The following is a 12,156-nucleotide window of genomic DNA, read 5'->3' on the forward strand; positions in this document are numbered from 1 at the left end:
TGCTCTGACCACAGCCTCAGCTCTTTGAACCGTGCTTGTAATTGGCCAGCAGGCAGTGGAAAGCAGATCTGCTGCCTTGTTGGCTCTCCAGTTGCGATGTTTACTTTAGATTTCTAATAGCAAAACCCTGTAGCAGCGTGCATCCCACTGGAAACTGGGGAAAATGTTCGTGTAATAGAACAGCCGCTCACCAGTCCAAGCTAGGAAATGCACAAAAGCTTTGGAGGATATTTCACTGTAGCACCAAATTAGTAGGGATGGGTGTGCTAAGGTGTACTGGACCAGGCAGCATAAGGGGAAAAATAATAATGATTAAAAAAAAAAAAGTGTGGCAGCATTGCCAACCCAGGCACTGAGGTTTGTTAGCTTAACCTTAAGTTTAAAGAACATTTGCAAAAGCGAGAACCCAACCAGTGATTCAGTTGATGCTCAGAACTATCCGGTGTCTTGATATCCGCTTCCCTTTGGAGAAAACCCTTGGGAGCAGGGTTTGAAGCAAACTGAATTAGGTGGTAGTGGTTCTTCTTGACTGATGCAACAACTTCTCAGTGTAGACAGGCAGCCAGGGCTTTATTTGCATCCATATAGATTGAGCATGCTGTAACATTTATAACAGAGGGCTTTTCTGTGTCTTGGATTTTCACACATGGAGTGTTTCTCCCTACCTGCCCCTGATCCTGGCACACCAGCAGACAGGTGACTTTGCAGAAAATACCCAAGTCATTCCTCAACCCAGCCACGCGAGCTGAGAGCTACCTTGCGACAGCTGCAAAATTGTGTTAGCTTTACAGTGTGATGGCTTTTCCGTGTAAACCCATCTTTTGATGTGTAATGCTGGAATCACATTTGTTAATGCTGCTCCTCCGTAAGCCGCCTTATGTCGGTGCTCAGTCCCAAGTCTCGCCGTGTGCTGTGCTTTGAGTTTCTAAGAGGACCAGTGGCAGGCTGGTCTGCGGAGCAGTGGGAAGGCAAGAAAACAGGGAAGCTTTGGGGAGATGTAACCGCTCAAGTTGTTGTTTCAGAAACATGATTACAACACAGCTTATTCAAAGATAGTTTTGTTTTACACTAGGAGGTTAATTTCATCTTCCCCTGTCCCTTGGGAGAAAAACTTTAGAAACTTGACTTGCCGCAAAAAGGGCCAGGCATCTTTCTTTAATTTTTCTGTCTGATGTTGCTTTGGACTTGTGTCCTGACTTCTTGCTGGAGACAGCTGAGGACAAAGCTGATGGGCGCTGTGTTAAGCATTTGAGGGTAAAAGCAGCGCTTCTGCAGAGCTTGAAGAGGAAAGCAAGGCAGCAAATCCTGGTGCATCTGGGAGGACAAGTTGTGGACTGGGGATGTGCAATTAAAATAAAAAAAAAAAATTAATTACTTGGATAGCACAATGCTCTGACTGGCTAATGAGTTACCCAGTGCTCGCAAATGCACTTCTACCAAAATGGAGTACCCTTTGCCCATTAAATTAAGGACCTTTTTATGTTGTATATTGAAATAGGGTAAATGCAGCTGTCACTTGATCCCACTGTTACAAACTTAAAATGCTGTCTGTTACCTTCAGCATGGCTTTGGAGTGTAGCTTGATTCCATTGTCGTGACAAAATCCAGCCAAGCTGCAAAAAGGTGCCTGCAGCTACACCTGCACACGTGCTCGCTGGATGCTGGAGAGAAGCAAGGAACAAATGCTTCTGTCCTGGCAACTCAGGACGTCCTCAGCATCCTCTGTGAAGCCTGGTGTCTACACACTGAAGCTGCATTCAAGCCTTGGTGGTCTTGAGCTCCGTGGTCTAAGCTTGAAGTTTTCAAGAGTGTGTGTGATTTTAGGTTATTATGTCTGTAAAATGGGGACGCAGCTTTCCTAAAGGATGCTTTCAGGCAGCATCACCTCAGCCACCGTTCTCTATCCTGGGAAAAAGGGATTTTTGCCCCAAACCGAGGTTAAAACAGTATGGATTTAAGGAAGGCAGAAGCAGCTGAGCCTGGAAACGCTTAAATTAGCTTTCTTCCCCCCTCCTGCCTAATCATCAGCGTAGATTAGTTCAGAAACCGGGCAAGTATTTTTAGAAGCTGCTTTCAGAGCCCCAATGTCACAATTTTTATTCTTCTTGTTGGTGCTGAGGCAGTTCTTGAGCAACATTTCAGCTTTTAAAAAAATGAAGGGGCATTTAGGGATGATCATATAACTTTGGGGAGGGGACACACTGGCTGAGCGAGGAGTTAAAGTGGTTATGCAAGTTTTCGAGCAGCAAGGGAGTGCTTGAAACCAACTGCCCAAAACTAAGCTCTTGTGTAGGGACGTTGCTGCATTGGCACTTCAGTTGCATGGGCTGCCTGCAGAGGTATGGTATACAAGGACCTATAGCTGGTATTTATAAATACCAACTTGTCGCAAACGGGAAGTATTTAAAATCCTGTTAAAAGCTGCAATGCAGGCAGGCACGTCTGGAGAGGATTGTGCTTCCCCCAAGCCTGTTGAGTTGTTTGGACCCTTGGTCCCAACGCTACGTTAGCAGCTTTTGGGGAATAAAGTGCAGTCAAGGTTACCGGAGAAGATGACGCCCGCTTTCAACTTTGGACCTGTTTGCACTCCTGGGTGAGCAGGTGACGCGCCCACCGGTCTGGTGCAACCTCTCGGCAGCTCGTTTGCTCTGTCAGCTGCTGCTAAACGCCCCCGTTATTAGTTTACGGTGGTTGTATTGTAATTATTTTAATTTTTTTCCAGCCTATAACCGGGGTGGGGAAGCAAGGATCTTTGGTCCGTGCGTGCACTGGTGCTCTGCGAGCTGGGAGGATGTTGGGAATGAGTAATGGTCCGGCCAGGGCTGTAATATGCAGAATACCTCTGGGATGACTCACCCGGTACAATGCAGCACATCCCTCAAGGAGACTGAATCACGCATGGGGGGAAGCCGCTCGGCAGCAGCCAGCTGGGATGCGGGGCAGCCAACGCCGATCGGGACGCTGGTGGTGGCAATGACGGTAAAATGGAGCAATCGGGGTGTAAAATGTAGAGGAAATGGCATCCCCCAGCAGGTATGTGTGTGTGCTCTTGCTGTGTATAATTTCCTAGTTTTTACTCTTGGGGTTTTTTTTCTTTCGCCTCCCCCCATCTGCCCCCAGAGCCCTTCTGAATCTTTTCTAAATCAGCATATAATTTATCAGTGAATATGTATGACTTCTGTGAAACACAGGCTTTCTTTTATGGTTACAAATTTTTTTCAGAAGTAATGGTTTAACGTGCACCCTCTCTTAAATACTGAGAGGAAAATAGATGCTGCTTGGGAAGCTGCTTCACTTGATGTCCTTCTCCATGGACACTTTTTGGGGTGAGGGGTGTTAAAGAGAGGTGGAAGGCAAACTCAATGTGCATGCTGGTTTTGATGTAGTTAAGAATGTTGTCTTTTGTTCTGGTGTGATTTTTTTTTTAAATGCATTTACCTGGCAAAAGATAAAACATTTTAGATTTAGACCACAGTTACTCTGCTTATTCCCTCGCCCCTTCACTGAAATGGATTCAGCTGGAATTGACTCACAGAATTTTTATTTTATGTTTTCAAAATACTGTCTAGCCTTTGTAGTTGTATAGTACGTGTCACGGAGGTTGTTTACAGGGGGATAAATATAGTTGCATTCTACACTCATCAGAATGGAGGAGAGTGGGGGAAAATGCAAATGGCTTAGGGTGAGCAAGGGGTTTTGGTGTTGGGGTCTCTTTTCTTTGCTTCGTAAATTTCATTTTTTTTCCAGAAATATTGCGTATGCATATACACAATAATTTATTTTTATGTCCGGAATATCATTGATTCTGTAGCTGAAGATAAGCACACCTTGCATTATTTTCACTCCCACCATAATACAGCTGCATTAGGACGGGTAGCACTTAATCTGCAAAATGTGATGTTATATGGGAGTAATGGGATACCTCGTCTGGCCAGTGCATTTGATGTCATCATGGGCATCACAGCGGTCTACAACGTGACAGCAGAAACTCATTGGAGGGAGAAGAGAGTCATGTCGAAACAGCGTCGTCTTGTGAATTGAATAGATTTCTCCATTACATTCCTCTCTAATTTTTGGCGAGCAGTATAAAATCTCTAGTTTCATTTTACAAAATAAGGAGGGTGATAAAACTTAGAAAGCTGGAATACCGTTCCTGTGTTTGTTAGTTTTCTTATTTTTGCTAAATATCACCATTCATTAGCTAACATAGGATAACAGTAACAACGTTTATGGTAAGTATATGTTAGAAAAAATTAACATAGAACTTGATTGTGGCTTTTGGGGGGGGGGGGACAGGGAGGAAGTGGAAATCAATTCAGGATGCAGATTTCATGTAACTACCTGTTTGGCTGGCTAAGCTTTTATGTGATTTTTGCTTATCTTGCATGTGATATAAAACAAATACCATCTGTCATGCAATAACAGGTTCCTTTCTGATTACAGTAAATGATAGTACTAATTAGCTTTCCTTGAGATCTGTTAATATTTTGTACACTTGCACAAAAATAGGAGGACTTGAGTGTACAACTCTTGCCTGTACTGCAAGCCGGCTTCATGAGCTGCAGGGTAAATTATTCAAACGCATTATCTTATTAAACTGATTTTTTTTGTTTTGCTGTTCCTTACAACTTTCCAAGACATACTGACATGTGCAGCTATAACGATTTGTTGCAGAATTGATCCATTAAACAATTTTGAATAAAAGTTTTTTAGTTTGGGGGGGGGGTGTTGTTCTGTTTTGAGGTTGGTTTTTGTTTGTTTTGGTTTTGTTTTTTTTTTTAAATAAACACCAAACCTGTAATTTGCAATCACTGAGAAAGCAGTCACCATGCAAAGCTGCAAGGAGGCTGGTCCTGAGGTAATTCAATTCTCCAGTGAGGAGGTTCACTGATATTTTTTTTTTTTGTAAGAGGTTTTATTAAATGGTTGATCATTAAAAGTTTTGTTGTAAGCATGCATCCCAGTGGTGTCATGGCTGTCTTGTAGAAAAAAGTAATTTTGGGGGTGTCTTTGTAACAACTTTTGCTGTGGGTTTCGATAGCTTTAACACAGCTTCAACAATATATTTTACATAGATTCTTCAATATGGCCATGAGTAGTAAATTAATATGTCCCTGATGCAGTTAGAATTTCATTTTAATTCAATACTGTTTGTGTAGTAAGCTAGTTTCTGGGGATAGCCCTTAAAATCCATGCACTTGAGCTGTCTCAGTGGATCTTCACTTGCACATCAGCATGTTTGCAAGCCTGATTTTTTCCCCTAAAAAGCCGCTTGCTGGTTCATTTGGGGTTTTGCTCATGTGTATGGCACTTTCTGGGGATAGCTGGGCAAGGCTGGCACAAGAGGAGAGGTTATGCTGGCTGAAAAAAAGGGTTTAGCTCGTGCAGGGCTAAAACGCCCAACCCTATAGCTGTGTGAATAGCACTTGTGTTACCCTGCCTGCGCCAAACCCCGATGGTTTTTAACACCAGATCCGTAAGGAGTGAGGGCCAAGGGCCAGATCTGCAGCAGAAAATTGCTCTTGTCCCCTAGTTTGGTGCATCCAAGTTAGTTGGGATGTTGCATTGTAAAAATGCACTGCGAGAGTTACTCTCACACCAGAAGCTGATGCTTTTCTGTGTGTCATTTAAAAAAAGAAAAAATCATACATATATAAAAGATATGAATATATAGAAAAAAATTTTCATATCTACATCAAATATATTATTATATATATTTTTATATATATATAAAAAAATTAGTTTTCTGTGTAATTCCTGGAAGGATTTGAAATAATTACAGGATTATGAAATCCCATTTGAGCAAGTTAGGATAGAGCTGTTTCTCATAAACTCAATAAAATCAGCCTTAAATGTTTAACAAACGTTTTGTTGAAAGGGTTCCTTTGTTAATCCTTGCCTCGGTGTTCAAGGGAGATGTGGAGGCGGCCGGCTGGATTGTTGCAGGTGTCTTGGTTTTTTGAGAAGTCCCTTTCCTTCTGAAAAAAACAAACAAACAAAACTGCTATTAATCTTTCCTGTGGAGGATTTTCACATGAGCTGCAGCACTGGAAACAAACCCAGGCTTGCTGGGCACTGGCTGTGGAGGACCTGGCCCTTCTTTATTCTGCCTTTGGGGCTGCTCTAGACCCAGAAGGGCATCAAGGAACAAAAAATAAAATCAAAAGATGGTACTTTGGGTTTGCTCCAGCCTCCTGGAGCTGTGTTCCTTGCTTGAGGCCGTGTGTCATATAGGAAGACAAGCTTTTGAGGGTTGAAGGCACTTGAGCCTTTGAGCATCCCTGCTGCATCTAGGACCCGCTCAGTCCATCGGAGTGATCAGCCTGCTGGGTTGGGTTTTTTTACTGCACACAAGATTTTGGGCAGCACTCATCCAGCAGGAAAATCCCCAGCATTGAATAACCTTTGTGCAAAACTACTTCTCTGGAGTGCTTTATGGGATGTGCAGGTAGGACTGTGCATGTCTTTTAACTTACTGGCAGTGATTTCCAAATCCTGCATGAGCGCTTCCTTTGGGGCAGGATTTTCCTTTTCCACCTTCTGTGTTGCTGTGGCTAACAGTGTTCTTGGAGTTAATTTTTTTTTCACCCCTTTTTTTTCCCTGAAATGGTCAGCATACAAGCTGAACACACGCTGCCAAACTCAGTTCAGCAGCCAGGCATGAACTAGGGAGTTGGAAGAGAAAACTCCTTTCCGTTTTCAGGGGGAAGCTGGGAGGAAATGCTAAATGCCAACAAAGTTATCTCATTTTGTTGAGACAGAGAGAAATGTCCTGAAATTGAGCTTGTAAGGTTAATAATGGTTTAAGATTAAGTGCTCCAGGACAGGGATATTGCAGGACTTGGCCAGCATCTCTGGAGCAAGGCATGTGGAGATAGAACTGTCTTGTATTTACTCCGACTGGGTGGAAACCAAAATTTCCCAGATGCCTTTATTCTGGCAGTATTGGATTTGAAAGACAGAAGAATATAGGTTGCAAATTTGATATATTAGAGATGGGTTACAGGTCCAGTGGTTCTGTGTTCCTGGTGTGATGCAGAGGTGAGGGCAAGGAAAACTTTTGGGAGGTATTCCATGGTTTTCTACAGGCTCCATTTTATTGTTGGCTCTGACGAGGGCGGTGCAGATGGCTATTTTTTCTTGCTTATATTTAATGAAAAAGCATCAAACCTGCTGGAAATCTAAATGGTATCAAAATATCAGTTTTATTTTACTGTGACTCTGTGCACGCAAAAGTTTTCTTTCTAACAAAGTGAAAAGTTAGGGTTTTGAAGAATACTGGTTATAATCTGCAGGTACTTCACCCTTGCTAGAAGGTTCGCAAACCAAGCATCAGATCAAGAAAGTGGGACTTCAAAAATAGCCATTTGTCATGACTTCCATTAAACTGCCACTGCTTTCTGGCACTGTGGGGTTAACTCCAGAGAGGATCCTTGCAATGTAATTTCCAGCGATCACCTGGGCAGAACAGGATGGCTTTAACTCCAGCTGTCAGACGAAGTAAAAGCACAGTGAAATACATCCAGCTCAGCTAAAGACAGGTTATGCCCCAGTAACTGTAAAGTTAAATTTGCATGGATCCATGCTAAACAGCCCGACCTCTGCTGCTGTTGCATTTGTAGCCTCCTGCTGTCCTTTTGGCTCTTCCCTGAAATCTGGGATCTGGGAATGTCAATGCGTTAAAAACAGAAGTCCATAATTTTGAAACCCGTTATATGCAATTACGTTTCTGTCCAAGATGTGAATCTCTCCTGGCCCTGTAAGCTGCAAGGTCGAGAAGGGGGAAAATACTGAAGTGCCGTATGGCTGCATTAGCATGGAAGTTTCTAAGTTTATATTATGGTCAACTAGCCTGGCTAGAGGAAGAAATATTACTGAATTATGGAACGTGTCTGGAAAGTTTTTTAGATGCTGAATGTGACTCAAAAGAAAGGAGTAAATGTGGTGGGTTGGACTACTTCCCCCACCACCACCCCTTGGGATTTTTAAACATCTCATGGTATTTGCAGTTGCTGCGTTTTAAGCAAAGTGGGAAAGAAGAGCGGCTGGTGGAAGGGAGCTGTATACTTCGACCCTCCTTTTACAAAGACACTGGTAAAATTAAAGCCTTAACTAATGAAGGAATTATTTGCCGTTTAGTCCTGGATGCGGGATTGCAGCTGTAAACCCACACCAGGTGTACAAGACAGCTCAGGGCTTTGTCCCCCACTGGTTTCACTGTGGTGCGGTTGCTGTAAGTGATGTGGCTGGATGGTGTTGGCTGGGCTTAATGCGGCTTGTGCATGCTGGAAGAAAGCACTTATTTATCCGCCTTAAATGTCACTTTTCTCTCAGACACAAATGCTTTGTAAAAGTTAGGCTATAGGTAATGCAACCATGGTTCAGTTATTGCAAAGGTAATCGTGCAGTCACTTCTCGTTTAGAAAAATTCTCAATATCCTTCAGAGTAGCAATTATACACGCACACACTTTTTAAATTTTTTTAGAGATATGTATGCACACCCACAAGCTACAATTTTTAAACGGCTCTCTTCCTTCCAATAAAAACAGCATGTGGTTTTCTGCGCTACCTTTACTCCCCAAGTTCATTATGTTTTTTTGCTCAGGGTGGGGCAGGCGAACAACCTGAAGCAGCCCTTGAACATGCTGGCTGGCTGCCATGCAGCTGGGTAATCCCTGCAGATACTTTCTTCTCAAGCTTTTAAGGCTGTTGAAGACAAATCTGTAGGGTTAAGACAGAAAAGTATTCCATTTAAGAACATAATTAAGAATAGTTTGCATGAGACACGTAGCACATAGGCCGTAAACCCAACAATTAGAGTGGTCTTAAAGTTTTAAGAAGCCAACAAAATGAGGGAACTAAGGCTTACTGCAGGGGTGGTTTTTTAGCTGTTTCATTTTTAAATATATGAAAGGCTTGCGTTATCTAATCTCAGTGGCAATTGGTATCTCATTAATGGGAATGAACTAAATATTTTCACATACCTTATTAACCATTTCTCCTGGAATAGTCAAATTGCACAGTTGCCATGATAAAATTGCAGGTGCATGACTTGAACACGGTTGTTTTGCTGCTTCAGTGCACCAAGGTTTCAGCAGTGACGTGCACATGAGATTTGCAGATCTATCCTTTGCTCCTGAGGATTTTGAATGCTTGCAACCAGCCAGAGCCTCGGTGCAGTCGCGTAAAATTAAATAGCAAAGAAAATAAGCAGCTTTTATACTAAGGAAGCAAGGTCCTTATATGGACCAGAAATATTTGAGTACCTCCCAAGCATTTACCAACACTGGCATGAGGGAAAGCAGCATTGCCTATTCTAGGCTTGTGGATGGAAATGGCAGGCAAGATTTTGACATAGAAAACTGAAGGAAGCAGTATGTAGCCTTGAAAATTAAATGTGCAGCTTCTGAGTCCTCGTCTAGTGACTAAACCAAGATGTCAAGCCCTAAAAAGCCTTAACCACCTCCTTTCCTTATGTTGGGAAACGTGCACCTGTGGCTGGAGCCCAGTGGGAATGGAGACAGGGCTCTCCAGGAACCGCAGCGTCACTGGTGACTTTTGATCATGCAGGAAAGCGTGCCAAGGGATTACGTTAACAAAGCCAGAGGTCTGCTTACCTTGCCAAAGGTGAACCCTTCTGCTGGACAAGGCCCTTTTCTAATAGGGGAGCAGAAGTCTTTTTGCCATGGTAGCGGGGTGGAAACTAGGTTTTCTGGCTTGATATATTTAAGGAGGTAGCTCTTCAAGATGGGAAGAATTAAGTTTATGTGGTGTTCTCTTGGCACATGGATGAAATCAGTGGCTGTGGTGGCAGCGGTTGTAAGTGCCATAGGTCACAGTATCAGTGTGGATATAAAGATGAAAACTGTATGGCTCTGTGCCCCATCAGAATGTGAGTATAATGGGCAGGGATAGTAGTCAGGGGATCTAAATTTAATGTGTAGGCATCCACTAGTATTCAAATGTAATTATGAGCCTAGAGAAATCACCAAGAGGTGATGGAAACACACAGATAATTGGTAGAAATCACAAAGTACTGAGTAGTAGCTGCTTTCTTATTTTTTCTTTAAGTTGATGATTCCTGCAGGAAAGTAACGGAAGATGACAGTACTTTTGGGACAGCTGAAGGCTTAGGCTGCTGCCATAAAAGTGAACAGTAAATCCCGCAGGGAGCTGTATTTCCAGCGGCAATTTCCAAGTGTGGAAGGAGAAGCAGCAGTTTGTGTGGATGACTTTTGCAGGAGGATAGGAAGGAAGGTCTTATTGAGCAGTTCTGACTTCAGAAGAGAGCTTGAAATTTAATGGGAGTTCCCCAGAAGTGAGAAGAGTTAAAAAGAAGTCCAGAAAGGATCCTTTTCTTTATCTGTTAATTGCTAATCCTTATATCCCATATGGGAAAGTTACAAAGGAGAAAACTAAAATTGTCTTGGATGGAAGCAGCTTAATTTTTGCACAGTAGGAAATTAGCTGAAGTATTTTGCTTGATTCTGACTGTCAGGAAGCTGAGAGGTTAAAGTTGCTACTGGTAAAATCTAGAAATGCATTTTCATCAAAAGATAAAAAGGTAACTGGATCTGTTTGTAGACACACTTGCCCTGTTTCCTGTACCAGGATGCTGCTTTAAGGACTCAAGCAAAAATATTCTTAAAAATGTTGTTTCTCAGTTCTGTGAATGCTTTGCATGTGTCAGCTGTGGTACACGCCATGTATCTAAGCATGCTGAAAAGCTTTTTATCAGCCAGTGCAAAGTCCTCAGAGCAATAGGGGATGAACCTTAAGTGTCTGTGTACTGCCTTCATTGTGCAGGTCCAGTGGGAAAGTTGGTGTATCCATAAAATAAAGCCAATGAAGAGAAAATTGCAGTGTGTGTTTTGCAAGATATGTCTAGCTGCAGAAGAGATTAGCTGGTCCCAGGCACCTCTGTCCAGAAGATGCTCGATGCCTTCCTTGGTCTGTCCTCAAAAGTGCCTTCAAGTAGGATCCATGAGTCTGCTCACTTAGGTATTAAATATAATCTGCTTGTATCGGAAAAAAGGGAACTCAGACTTCAAGTATTAGCAGTTGGATTACAAAAGTGATGCAAAAATTATGCCTGAAAACAAGAGGTAGTTTTAGGTGCTGCAGGATGAAGAAAACTACCACTGCTTGTAATTTTGGATAGAAAGGGCCTGTTCTCTTGTTATGTTGTACAGGATACTGGGAAAATGTCCAGATACAGAGCTTTCCTCCAGGAGGAATTTCTTTTTCTAAAGGATGATACCTGTCACTTTGAAAGGCCTCCTCTTGGACCCCTCTGCGGGTTGAGCTTCCTCCTCCTGGTGAGCTCACCTGGTGGCCTGGAGATGGACAATTCCTGGGCGATTTTCTTTGCGCATCCTTTTTCTTAGCCCCTCTTGATGTTCCCAGTTTTGTCCAGGTTTGAGTGTCCTGCGGCACCTTTGCAGGTGCTGGCGGGTGTCTCAGCAGCTCTGCAGCCGACAGTGCCATGGTCATGCGTGGTTGACGTGTAGCTGTGCCTTGGTGACCTCCTTGGGAGGGCGTCACGGCCGTCAGCGCTGTTCCTGAGCAGTCCCTGGGTTAATCGATGTCTAACACATGATGGGTTGCACTGAGCCGGGACTCAGCAGCAGCGTGAGGACAGAAAAGCTAACTTGAGTATTTCCCAGCAGCTCCGGGGTGGGGATAACCTGTTTTAGGTTGGAGTCTGTTGTGTGTCCCATGCAAGGTGCATGGCTTTTGCTTACATCCTGTAGTGGCCTTTCTGCTCCCAAATGACCCCGTCCCTGGTGATGTCCTCAGCAAATCCTGGAGCAGCTGCTCTGTGGAAACCCTAGGATGAGGCCTGGGTGAGCAGATCCTCCCGCTGTGGGGCTTTTTTTTTGACCCCTTGCAATGGGCACCTGGATTATCCCCAAATCTCAGGTGCTTCTAGAATAGCTTCTTGTGAGGTTATGATGTGATGCCTTTGAATGCCCCTTGAAATGCTGGTGGAGCTGTTTTAAGAACATGGTGTGGTCCTGATGACCTGAGCTGAGGTGGTCCCCATCTCCTTTTGTCTGAGGTACCATCTGGAGCCACGCTTGTGGTTTTTTTCCCATAAGGGTGTCCCAGTTACGAAGGAATTTGAGTGTCGTCTTCCAAAGCCCACTTCACTA

The 12,156-nt window shown here is 43.4% G+C and overlaps 1 protein-coding gene across 4 annotated transcripts in view; it reads left to right on the forward strand.

Moving 5' to 3' along the window:
* SPRED2 (sprouty related EVH1 domain containing 2) overlaps positions 1-12,156 on the forward strand; it is a 66,189-nt gene that overhangs the window by 25,306 nt on the left and 28,727 nt on the right. The window contains exon 1 of one of the 4 annotated variants that reach the window (XM_075035547.1): positions 10,815-11,002. The exons of the other annotated variants lie outside the window; for them this stretch is intronic. The gene's annotated coding sequence lies outside the window, so the exon portion shown is untranslated. Of the gene's footprint in view, positions 1-10,814; positions 11,003-12,156 lie in introns of those variants that run through there. 4 annotated transcript variants of the gene reach the window in all.

This window comes from Buteo buteo, chromosome 9, assembly GCF_964188355.1.
Source record: "Buteo buteo chromosome 9, bButBut1.hap1.1, whole genome shotgun sequence".
Classification (NCBI taxonomy): Eukaryota; Metazoa; Chordata; class Aves; order Accipitriformes; family Accipitridae; genus Buteo; species Buteo buteo.